Below are 13,545 nucleotides of genomic sequence, written 5' to 3'. Positions count from 1 at the left end.
AACATGAGAAAGCTAGATGTTGAGGAACATAAGACCAACCCTCCAAATGTAATTGCCTCATTGATACTGATAATTTCTTTCGTAACATTGCTCATATGCCAAGCTGGTAAATATTTTGAAGCATTGAAATATATATGTGACAAAGAACAGGTTGATATTTTGCTCACTGCTTTATAATTGCTCTCCAAAAGGATACAGACTTTTAAGCGACAGCAATAAACTCATCTTACCGTCTTATTCTACCATTAGAAGATTAACTTTATCAAAGTATATGGATCCTGTAGTGGAACAACATGACAAATTTCTGATGTACATTAAAAATAAATTTAAATTATCACAGCAAGTGAATGAAATTCATTTAAAACCATACTTTGGCTTTAAAGGAGAAAATATTGTTGGCTTAGCATATAACACTTATGAGGCTGCAACAAGTGCTTTTGCTTTCATGGTAAGCAGTATCTGTTCAAAATACAAAGATGCTGTGCATATTATGCCTCCTAAATGCCTTAAAGTACAATCTTTATTTGAAATATTAAAAGAAGTAATCATTGGATTAGAGGAGATTGGGTTTCAAATAATAACAATGCCATTAACAAGAAATCCATGTCATTCTTCACTAATCCACCAAAACTGTCCGTATTACATCAAAGTATAGCCCTATTTTCTTCATATTTGATGCCGTGACCCTTTTAAAGTGTATAAGAAATAACTGGCTCGGTAAAAAAATGCCAACAAATGTATATTTACTAGCTTTCACAAAAATGAAATACTAGAAGCCCTATTTAAAACTTTGCAGGACATTAAAAAATAGAAGCACAATCGCTATTAAAATATTGCTACAAATAAACCACAAAGGTCCTTTCACATACCAATCTAGAAAAACAAAACGTAAATTTTTAATGACTTCACCATTCAAGGACTATTAACTCTAGGTAAACAGAAACGTTTTCCTAAATTTGAACCAGTTGTAAAATATATAAATATTATTAATACTATACTTGGTGGACAATATTAAATGTAAAACCCCCATTGAAAGGTCATCGGATTAACAATAAATATGCATATCCACTTACAAACACAAAAACTGGTGAGAGTTATATATTTCTCAAAGATTTATGTGGCTGGTTAGAACGCTGGAGGAATATTTCAGGAAATTCTGGAAAACTACAAAAGAGTTATACCACACATGCAATTTTATAACTAATAGATTATTGCATAGAGGACTTTAAAAGGAAATGTATTTTATTAGGCAAATTCTAGAGAGATTATCTTGAGACAGTATCGGCAATTTTCTGGTGGACAATATAAGTGTACGTCAGGTTTTCGAATGTGAAAAAAGATTAGAATGCTATCAGTGTAAAAATTAAATCTACCAACAAAAAACAAAAACAAAAATTTTGATCTCACAAATGTAGAAAAAACTAACTGGGATGAAATGGATGATGTGCATATAGTAGACCTTCATAAGTTTGAGGTAAATATAACAGATGATGATGTTAATAAATGTAGGGAAGTTTTCCCGATTTTTGTCTATTTATCTGGGTATTGTTGCCATGTAGTTTTCAGGAAAATAAAATGCAACAGCTGCAAAAATCTAATGTCATGGACACTAACGGATTATGTAGAACAAATGCCTGAAACCAATAGTTATTTCCAAGGCATTAACAGAGGTGCTTTATTGCATCCAAATGATACAACGGAAAATCTTGTTCTATATAATTATGCTGTTATAAAAAAAAATTAATCGAAAACATTTCTTTTTTACAATCGATGTACCAAAGACAATAGCAGTTAACATAACAGAGGTTCTCTCAGATAATAATCTTCTATTTGAATTTGACATTTGTCGTGAAAATCATGATATTGAAAAAAAATAGAAAAAATGTTCCTACGGTCATTAACAAATTCTCTCGTGAAAATTTTCTGTGGAGTCGAAAACATTAAAATTATAAAGTCATCAAATCAAAGAAAAATACAAACCTTCCACTAAAATTACCATTTGTCATTGCGTTTTTATATTTTTCTTTTTGTTAATAGAATTTTTGGTATCTTGAATTACCTCCCTTTTGTTATCTCCCTTCAACTTGTTTTTGAATGATCTTCTCATGATGACGTCATAATAAACGGATTGGCCTTAATTCTCGGTGGCCTCGTCATAACACTCTGGGATCGTGGGTGCGCTGCATTATTTCATGCGGCGTATCTTGGGCAAGAATAGCCTGGCGGCGCTTATCCCAGCATATACAACACTTGGTATTACCAAATTGTCACCCATTTTAGTATTGTCCAGGCTCAACGTCGTTTAACTTCGGTGATTCAACGGGAACCGGTGTGTCAACGTGATTATGCCGTATATAAAGAGAAAGAAAGGAGATAAAATAAAATAAAAATTAAAAAACAATGACATTTGGAAACTTGTTTTTTGCGTGTCTTTGTTTTGTTATGGTCACCATGAAAAGATCAAACTACCAAAGATCTACTGGATTTGCTTAAGAAATAAATAAAAAAAAAAAAGCGTAAGCTAAAACACGAACGTTGATGTGAAAATCAATAGAGAGGCCAACGCTTATATCAATCAAAGAACTAAATCGACATCGTAATGAGGATCGTTTGTATTGATGTTCACTTATTGCTGGGACTAAACTGAAAACTATAACGAGGGAAGGTTTGGTCTCAGATGGAACGCGTTAAACCCTTAATTATTCACTTATATCCAGAAACCTCCACTTATTGGAGCTTTGCCAAAAGAGAAGTTTATTTTATTTATAGTATACCCAACTATTAGAGACTTCTTTGTTTCGGGTATCGCTTTTTTACTTGCAATAAAAGGACAGAGATCCAAGATCAATCCCTAATGCCTGTAGCATTACCTATCCTTTTTCCAAAACTTATTTACACATATATAAACTAGAAACCTAACAGTCTACCTTTTGATCAGCCAGCCAAGGGCGCTAATTTTGTAATTATAAAATCTAAAACACAAAGAGATTTTCACTCTTTTCTCTTCTTCGCCTCGCCCAAAAGACGTGCGCGTAACCCACGCACCAAATCCAATGTATGTGCGACACAATCTGATAAACTTCTTCACACACATACATACACATACACACACATACATACACATACACACACGTACATACACATACAGGCACACATACTTTTCACATTTATTAGATTCATACACGCATTTTACGTGCACAATCTGGTTTGCGGTAAATATATGTTATTTCAAACATATGAACATAGGTTTGTTTCTTTGTTTTGGACGTGTGTTCTGCTAGCGTCTGGTCAGTTATCAAGGTCCAAAAACTACTCAAGGATAAGGGTAAATGAGCGTGAGATGACTAGTGAGACAATACGCGGAATTTGATTACTTAAGCGAACGGCTTAATAAGTACTAGTTTACACTAAACTTGAAAACGACCATGTTATAGTCAGCCGGGGAGCAGCTTCGCGGTATTGCGTTTTATGTATTTGTTTTTCAACCAAACATATAATTTGGAGATGCTGCCCAGGCGACAACAAAGTTCACGCCTATAATTGTGTTGAGAATGAAGTAAAACACAATGAAAGAAAATAGATAAAAGTTTGTTTTTTCTTTTACTTTATTTAACGTAATGACGTAGTGGTGGTGGAATGGATAAAGACGTTATTTGAAAACCTAGATGATCCAAGTTCGAATCCTACTGGTTCGATAGCACCACGTTCATTATGTTGGCAACCTTAACTTCATCTCCTCCTATATAAGTACCTGAGTCTAGAAAAGAAAAACTATGGCAAGCAATAGTAAAACGAGAATAGAGTCGGTCAGAGTTCATATATTGTTGATTCTTACACATTTACGTTATTTTAGTACTATAACATGGTGGGGGCCTCCCTTGGCTAAGATATAACACGAGGAAAACCGTGGCGTCCAGTTACAAGTGCAGTTCTAGGTGGTTTGGCTCGAACACCCACAGAAATCTAATGAGGCAATCTAAGCCGCCTCTATAATGACAGGGTAGATATGGTGCTGCGGGCCGGATGCTGGATGTGGTAGGTCGGCGATCCTCTCTCTTGTTGGCTGTTCGCTGAAAAAGATCACTTCAATATGGTTTCAGGCCTCTGTAATTAATTCACAAATTGACAAACGATGAATAATCGACTATAATGCAAATTTTGGTGGTCTTGTAAATATTAATTGTTAACAAGTCTGGGTGCAAGGAAGAAAATGATAATTATTTACAGTTCTCAATAGGAAAAAAATAAAATAAAAGTCATACTAAATTTTTTTGTTACGGCAGTCTCTCGATAGTCATTTTTTTTTGTTTCAATTTCCGATTTTTTCTTGCTTATCAGTCGGTCAGAGAATGAGTATTTTTACGTGGGGGTGCAGTAACGCGGGCAGCAATGAGCAATAAAAATACAACTCCCAACTCAACTGATTTCTCTTTTCCAAAGTCTAGCAGTTCTAGGGAAGAAACTATTAGAGTCGTAAGGACTCTAATAGACACATGGAGTCTATATTCGTAACACCGTCCCCATGACTAGAGAATCTAAACTAGAATCAGATGACCAGACCTTCATATGTTTTAAACTAACTTTACAATATAGCGTTAGGTACCTATATTTTCTTTATCGCTCTCCCTCAATATGTGTACCTGTGTGTAGGTGTATAGATGTGTAGAGCTCTGTGTAGTGGTTCACACGTACATGTGAGTTTAAGTGTCGCTATATGTGCGTACTTAGGAGTGTGTGTATATTTGAATCCGGCAAGTGTGTGTTTGCCTGTGGACGTTGATTCATGTGGGTATGTGTCATTATTCCTGCGTCTGCATGGGCGTAGGTGTACGCTTTCAATTAACCGTGTGAGCGTTTCGTTGACGAGTGGATGAATATGTGATTTTTTTTTTTCCGCATGTCAACCTCGCCATTATATTTGTTCGACTGCCATTATAATGAGAACATCCCTTGTTGAAGATAATCGATAATTATTGATTATAGCGAACGCTCTCATTTCCGACGAACTTTTCCTCCTCGAGTGGAAATATCCTCGCGGGCCACGGTCCGCTGTCGAAGAAACCGTGCGCTGGGTTTTCTTTTACATTATTTTTCTATAAATAGAAAATGTTGAACAAGGCCGTTTTTTTTTTAGATGCGCCCCTTTAATTTGCGCGTTTCAACATTGGAAATTCTATTCATAGTGTAAACGTCACAAATCAGCGAACATATTTCAAATTTAAGTTAGCAAGCCATTATTTTAGAAATAGTAATAATCTGAATAGTAAATAAACAATCCGAGCTAGATATGCACATAGATACACATAAATAACTTTCTTTTCTTTTTTTTTTATTACATTTTCACCCCAAACAAGGCACATTGCCACTTTAATGTAGGGGACACAGACTACAGGAGTATTAGGTGGAGACTTGGGCAGCAAGATGTTGGTTCACGTTACACTTGAACTTCTGCATGTCAGTACAGTTGGGGAAACAGGAACCTGTAAGGGAATGCCAAAGTCTAGCGGTTCTGGGGAAGAAACTACTGGCGTAGAAGGTTCTCTTACATCAAGGGATCTCGACTGTGAAGGGGTGGGATTTTATTGCTTGTCGAGTTTGTCGGAGATATTTACGTCGAGGGGGTACAAGTGCTTGCAGTTTGTCGGAACATTCACCGTTAAAGTACTTGTAGAACAGGCAGAGAGATGCTACATTACGTCGATGGGACAGAGGCTGAAGCTTGGATGACAGTTCAGGACCTATTAGGTTGGCGACTCTCTTTTGAACCTTGTCTAGGAATGAGGAACTTTTCTAAATTAGTACATAAAACGTCAGAAAAACCGATCCTCTGACGAAACGTATATCTCTACTATTATACAAAAGTTACTTGTGTCTGTGAGTTCCTCCCTCATATGATCCGAAACGGCTGAGAGTACCTTTTGCAAATTTCACACAAGGGTAATTTCAATGTCTGGCAGTATTCTTACATGTTTTGTACAGAAATTCATTCGATAAGTATCGAAAATCTAAAAAATCCGATTCTAAAAATAGTCTTTCTCTAATAGATAAAAAAAAAGAATTTTTGCAGGAGAATATTTTATCTTACACTAGTCGGTGTTGCGTCAAATATTCCCCTATAAAAATTATTCTTTTTATCTATAAGGGAAGAAAGGCTATGCTTAAGATCGCCAAACCCAAATATCAACTGACGTGATATTGTAAGCAAACATAGACGGAATTCGATGAACGATATTATCAATATTATTTATTTTGTGAATTAGTCCACCGGACAATTTCTTCTTCGTAATATATAATAATCAATAGAGGATTGATTCAGCAATCTGCATAAATTAAAATATCATATGTAAGCGTATTGTACGACCGGGCAACGCCGGGCGGCCAGCTAATATATATATATATATATATATATATATATATATATATATATATATATATATATATATATATATATATATATACTCGATGGGCGGGTCACGTAGTGAGAATGGAGGATTATAGGATACCTAAGCAATTGTTCTATGGGGAGCTTGAATGTGGCAAACGACCCAATCACAAACCTCGGAAAAGATACAAAGATGTAGTTAAGGGAAACCTGCGGGCACTTGGCATAGAAATAACAAGGTGGGAAGAGATAGCTGAAGACCGGGAAAGTTGGAGGCGCTACGTCTACGCGGGATGTGAGAATTTTGAGGTTTTGAGAGTTGAGCACGCCACTATAAAGCGAGCCTTACGAAAGCGAGAGGATACAGGGGACTTTGATCTCGACCCCGCGTACTCGTGCGGGATATGCGGCAGGGTGTGCCTGTCAAAGGCAGGCCTCAAGAGTCATGGAACTACGCACGCGGGACATGATCTGAGAGCACGGGAGGGAGGGGGGCGGTCACCAACAAGACTATCCTGCAGAATATGCGGCAAACTGTGCAGGCCGTGTGGGGCTATGTGGAATCATATGCGGACTCACTCACACGCCATCGTATCGTGAGGGTTGGCCGTCTTCTGTAAAGAAGTGGCAGTCACCATATATATATATATATATATATATATATATATATATATTCCAAAACAATTTCTAAGTTTACAAATTGAATAATTCTGTAAATTCTAAGTTATAGGTATCTGTTTATATATTTTTATATACAGGATTCACTTTTAATCTAACTAGCCGATAATTATCAATTTTGGAACAAGTGTGCTATAGTCAGTGGTAAGAAAGTAGGATATATTTAGTCTAATAGTTTCTTCCCAAGAACCGCAAGACTCTGGAATTCCATTCCAGGTCCCTGCTTCCCCAACAGTACTGACGTGCAGAAGTTCAAGTGTAACGTGAACCGACACCTTGCTGCCCAAATCCCTACATAGTACCCCAGTAGTTGTTGCCCCTGATAGTAGCCCCCTACACCAAAGTGGCAATTTGCCTTGTTTGGGGTGAAAATGTAATAAAAAAAAAAAAAAAGTCTAATTTAGGTGTATACGTATACAACTTGAGTAAAGAGATGGTAACCTTTTATGAAAATTCTCATAGCGCGGGTTTTTAGTTAAGTCTTAGATATTAGACATCGGTTAATAAATATTTCTCCAAATTTCAGTTTTTAGACGTAAGGTTGAATAATATTGGCTATATTTAGTTTATACAAAGGACATAATTGGCTTTTCCCTGGATGAATAATATCTAAAAAGATAATAAAAACAAGCAACCTGTGGAAATTCCAAAGCGGCATCTGTGAATATTTCTGGCGTAAACGAAAACCGTATGATATCATTATACCATCTTAAGGAAGAACAGATACTACCCTTGGATCCTAGCCAGAAGACCAAGAAAGTATATTTCACTTTCACGTACGACCAAAAGTGACATGATTTTCTTTTTAATTATTATTTTTTTTTCACATTGTTGATCGGGAGAAAGGATGATACAAGTTGATAACAAACTACAACCATTAAATTAGCGTATCTATATACTAATAATTTAATGTCACTATATATTATCACCTTTTATTATCCTTTTTAAGGAATAGGATCTCCCGATCGAATAATTTATAATCTGGAAACCGTGACACACGTACGTACATACATTAAATGTACTACGGTGTTAATATATAGAATATTCAATCTTTGGGGTCGAATGGGCTATGTTCTGTCAGGGGGTTGGTATTTCAGCCATTTTGTCTGCTAATTTGGAAAGAAATGTTGACAAATTCCTGGAAGAATTCATTCTAATGTTGTTTGTGTGTATGTGTGTATGTCCATCTAGAGAGAAATTGGCTGTGCAGTGGGGAGGGGAAGGTGATTGAGAAAAGGGAGGAGTAAAAATAAAGAATGGGGGGGAAAGAAACAGAGAAATTTGAGCGCATAGAGAAAGGTAGAGGGATGTAGTTCTTCTATAAAACAACCAAACCAAACACCATGAATAAATATTGGAAAATATAAAGAAATCGAAGCATAAAACCTTTTACCAAAATGGTCGTATGCGGCATTAAATAACACGAAAATTGTTGATATGCTGTAAAGCAAAACAACCAAACCAAAAACATTCAACAAATACTAGAAGATAAAAGATGGAAGCAAATTATTTTTCTAATTTTTCATCGTATTATACGGCATAAAATAACTTCGCAAATGTTGATATGACATTAAAAAAGATACTATGAATAAATACTTAAATAAAATTACCGTATTCGACAGGGGTTGATATGCCGTAAGAAAAACAACTAAAAACACGATGAATAAATATTCGATCATATAAAAAATTTGACGCATGAAAGCTTATATCAAGATAACCGTCTGATACGCCATAAAGCAAAACAATTGAATAAAATATCATGGAAAAATATTTGAAGACAAAGTATTTGAAGTTCGTTTGTTTCATTTTTTTTTCCATATATAGTTTTTATTATATATGTATGACAAATTAAGGCACGGCAAAGGCATGCAAGGCATGATAAATTACTCCTGCTGATTATTTATTCGTGTGATATTTGGGCACGCCATTTGAGCAACATGGAATCAAGAAGAACGGGAAGTAAACAATTTAGGCGAACTGACATGTTTAGTTTTGTTTGTTTTTCGCTTAAAAATCTTTGTAAAAAGATAAATATTTTGTTGTTGTTTTTTTGTTTTGTTTTGTTTTTAGAATTAGGGGATTTTTTTCTTTTTTAATATGAGTTCAAATTGAAAAGAAAAAATGTTTCCTTAAATAAAAAGAAAAAATATTTAACAGATCAAATAAACGTTTTTTTAACTTAAAGATTTTTTTTCTTTTTTATGTTTGAATCGTAATATGTTTTTAATATTTCTATTAAGTCTGGATTTTTTTTACAACGATTTCTAACAACATATAAACAGTATGGCAGTCTGTCTAAATTAAGATCCATTGCTTCTTATTGTTTTTGACATAAGAATCCCAGGTTGCTCGAATGACGTACCTAAATATAACACGAAGAGAAAATCAACAGGAGCAGTTTGTCGTGTCTTATCATACTTTACCTGTCACCGCCAACTTGTACTTCAAGTCGCCTTTTAAAAACAAGTACAGGTCTATGCATGTTTTAACATGTTAATGAGGAGTTCGTGCGTCAGTTGCACGCTAACTCACGTGTGGGTTTCATGATTTAAAAAATTATTTATTGCATAAAAAATTTTGGCGGTAAAGAATTAATTTTTATATATAAATGATAAAACCTTTGCATGTGTGACTCATATTCAGGTGGACATTCAATTATTATATATTAGTTTGTTTGTTTTTTTGTTTGTTTTTTTCGGTTATACTGATTTTATATAATTTGCGCATGATCAGAATAAAACATCATCATCGGTTTAACGTCTTGTATACTTGCTCGCATGATCATTTATATATTAAAACGGGATACTTCCGGTGATTAAGGTAAGACCCGATCATCAGTAAATTTAATACTTCGACCGGTTCCCAAAAGGAAATTAGTGTTTACTGTGTTTAAATATTGAAAGGAATCGACACGCATTTCCCGCCGGTGTGGCTCGTGTCTGTTTCCGAGAAACGAGTACCCTGGGAGGAAAAAGGCTCATAAATCTATTTGATATCGAAAACAAAGTCACGCTCATGAGGTAATTGCGACTTTTGTTGCCTGTCAACTTTGAATAATCGAATATCAAGGTCTGTAGTTTGATAGCTGCTGAATTTCGATACACCATCGTTTGTTTTTTTTAATATTTTTTAAAATATTTTTAATAGTAACTTTAAAATGACAACGTACTTGTTGTTCGTTATAATTTTGTATAGCGACAAACACGGAATGTATTTATCGAATGCTGACCTCTAATGAGATCTACTTAATGTGATATTATGTTTAAAACAATAAACACGTATTGCGTTTAAATGAAAAGGGTTAGGTAACAAAGGAAATGAATATATAAAGAATAAAACAAAAGGACAATAAAGTTAATAGATTTAGGAATTCATGGAGATAAACATGATCACATTTGTGAAAGTTATATGATTAGTTACACTGATGAGTTTTGAAAAGACGAAACGGTTGGTGGTGGATTACTATATATATATATATATATATATATATATATATATATATATATATATATATATATATATATATAGTAAGTTATGAAAATATATATATGGCAATTAAACTACACAGAATATTCTGCGTTTTCATTCTCGTGAGAATTCGTCAGGTTTATGCTTGACGAAAAGGCGTGCTCCCAGTTCCGGACCCGTATCGAGGCGCTGATTGAGGTTGAAAAGAAAACATATATATATTTATAGATAGATAGATAGATAGATAGATAGATAGATAGATAGATAGATATAGATATATATTCTTTTCAACCTCAATTCGAAACTGGGAGTATGCCTTTTCGTCAAGCATAACCCTTACGAATTCTCACGAGAATGAAACGCAGAATATTCTGTGTAGCTTAATTGCCTTTTATATTCTATGTGGCTTAATTGCCATATATATATTTTTATAACTTACTATGTGTATACTGTGTGTGTTTGTGTGTATGTATGTGTGTATTGGGGTGGAGAGGGCTCCCGTAAGCCGTAGTAAAGACAACCTTTCTAGGAGAAGCAAATTTCTGATTTAAAAAAAAAACATAAAGCGGTAGACCAGTACCCGCATTAAGCTGGTCTGCAGTTTAATTTGTTGCTGACTATCTTGCTCTTGCTTGTTGCTGGACCTCAACATTTTGAACCAAGAGAGAGAGACTTTGCTGTCGTACAAAGCTAAGACTCTGTAACATCATCTGTGTATAGATACTCCCTCAGGCATTTGTCTATAAAAATGGTCCTGTGGCGATGGAAAAGTTGTGACGCGTGGAAGCTTGAAATGCTGGAAGCATGTAATAATTGATCTCAATGACCGTCTTCAGTGTCATGCCTGCTTAAGCGTGTGAATTTACCGGTAGAACTTAAAAAAAAAATCATCATTGGGCTCATGGATTTTAAGTGTCTGATGGAGTGGCACTCGTCTGACAAGACGTTACAATCATATATATATATATATATATATATATATATATATATATATAAAGTTTTCCTTTTACTGTTATGTAGTTGAATCTCTCTCTCCCTCTCTCTCTCTCACTTTCTTTCCATATATATATATATATATATATATGTGTGTGTGTGTGTGTGTGTGTGTGTGTGTGTGTGTGTGTGTGTGTGTGTGTGTGTGTGTGCGTGGGGTGGGACGATAAAATTGTCGCCATATAAAGACATGTTCCATTTCCGTTTGATGAAAACCGGTTTTATTCTTTTGTTTAAGACCATCTAATAGTTGGCCATTTGTGTACAAACCCCACGAGCGACAGGAGCATTCTATCATGTCTGATATTTACACACTGTTCAACGAGCAAGATCGGAGATGTGCCGCTGTACAACTCATGCTCTCTATCGATTCAAGGCATGACAACAGGACTATTGTCAGCACCCTCAAAACACATCGCTGGATTGCCACGAATAACAGGGATGTACCCATGGTGCTGAAAACAAAGTTTCCGACCACAGTTATGATTTTTGTTGTGGTTTTACGTGAGGACAATATCATGTCACTTTATATCTTCGAAGTCGGCTTGAAAGTCAACATCAAAGTGTACCTGGATGTGCTGAAGAGTGTAGTGATCTCATGGTGCGACCAGGTGGCCGCTGGCAGACCGGGGGTGTGGCAGCAAGACTCGACGCTAGCCCACAAATCCAGAGAGGCCCAGGATTGGCTCAGAAAGAGTGCTACGACTGACCCCTTCTCTCACTACCCCCCTGCTCCCCGACCTGAACCACCGGACTACATCGTTTGGTTATATGTCGAGAACATCGTCAACATGACCTCCCACAACACCAAAGACAGTCTGATCCCAGCCATCCGCAGAGTATTCGACGAGCTTCCGCCGGCGCTTGTGAAAAAGGCATGCTTCCAGTTCCGGACCAAGTTTTAAAATAAAGATAGCGTTGTTTTCTTAAGGGCGACAAATTAATCGTTCCACACTGTATACATACATATACATATGCAGTTGAGTTTTTTCTTGTTCCGATATTGATATTAAAAGCCTTCTTTTTCTACTGAAAATTTATTAAAACCAACTTTTTAATATACACAGTCATAGATATGCGAGCGACTACATGAAGGTTAAATAATTTGCATATACTTTTGAAAAATGAGGATTAATTCATTACTCATTCATTTGTTATGGTTTCTTGTTTTATGATTGTTTTCATTTCACTATTACGCTGAATTCTATTGATTCTATTATATATATATATATATATATATATATATATATATATATATATATATATATATATATATAACTTTGTAAGTGTGTTTACGAAAAGTCTTTACCAAACTCCTCTCTGAATCTTTGGTCTACAGAGAGGAAATTTGATATAAAAATTAGTTGGGCCTATAGTACACTTTAATTTGGTTTTCAAGCGGTAAAATAACTGCTAAGGGATAAAACTTAGAAAGAAAACCATTGGCTTTGACTTGGTGTAAGTCGACTATACTCGCTAATTTCTGAGTATGCGCAGAATAAAAGTTATAAGTTAAACAACGTTTGTTATTTTTCACGGTTTTTTGTATACATGTGGATTTAGGCCATACACTAACGGAGACGGCTTGAGAGCTATATGTTTCGGTTTCGATTCTAGCACACAAGAAAGTTTTAACTTTTGAAATCATTACCATATATTAGGTACAATATAATAATTGATAGAAAATTGGCTCTATAATAAGTACGAAATCTGCATGAATTAAAATGTAATATTTAAGCGTATTTTGTGACAGAGCAACGATGGGTTATCTGTTAGTATATATATATATATATATATATATATATATATATATATGAGGTACCTGTAATAAGTTTCCAGAATTTTTATGTACAAGAATTTAAAATTGTCGTAGCCTCTTGAAAATTCAGTATGTTATTGGTTGCTATACATCTTATGATATGGCTGATTAATTTTTTATGATTCCGGGCTGAAATGAACAGTTAAATCAAGAATTGGAATGCATCCTACTAAAGCCTGATTGTCACCGCTGGTGAATTTCAAAA

Source organism: Euprymna scolopes, chromosome 12 (assembly GCF_053919585.1).
Source record: "Euprymna scolopes isolate OS-2025 chromosome 12, ASM5391958v1, whole genome shotgun sequence".
NCBI lineage: Eukaryota > Metazoa > Mollusca > Cephalopoda > Sepiida > Sepiolidae > Euprymna > Euprymna scolopes.
The sequence above is the reverse complement of the archived record's forward strand: the minus strand, read 5'-3'. Positions refer to the sequence as shown.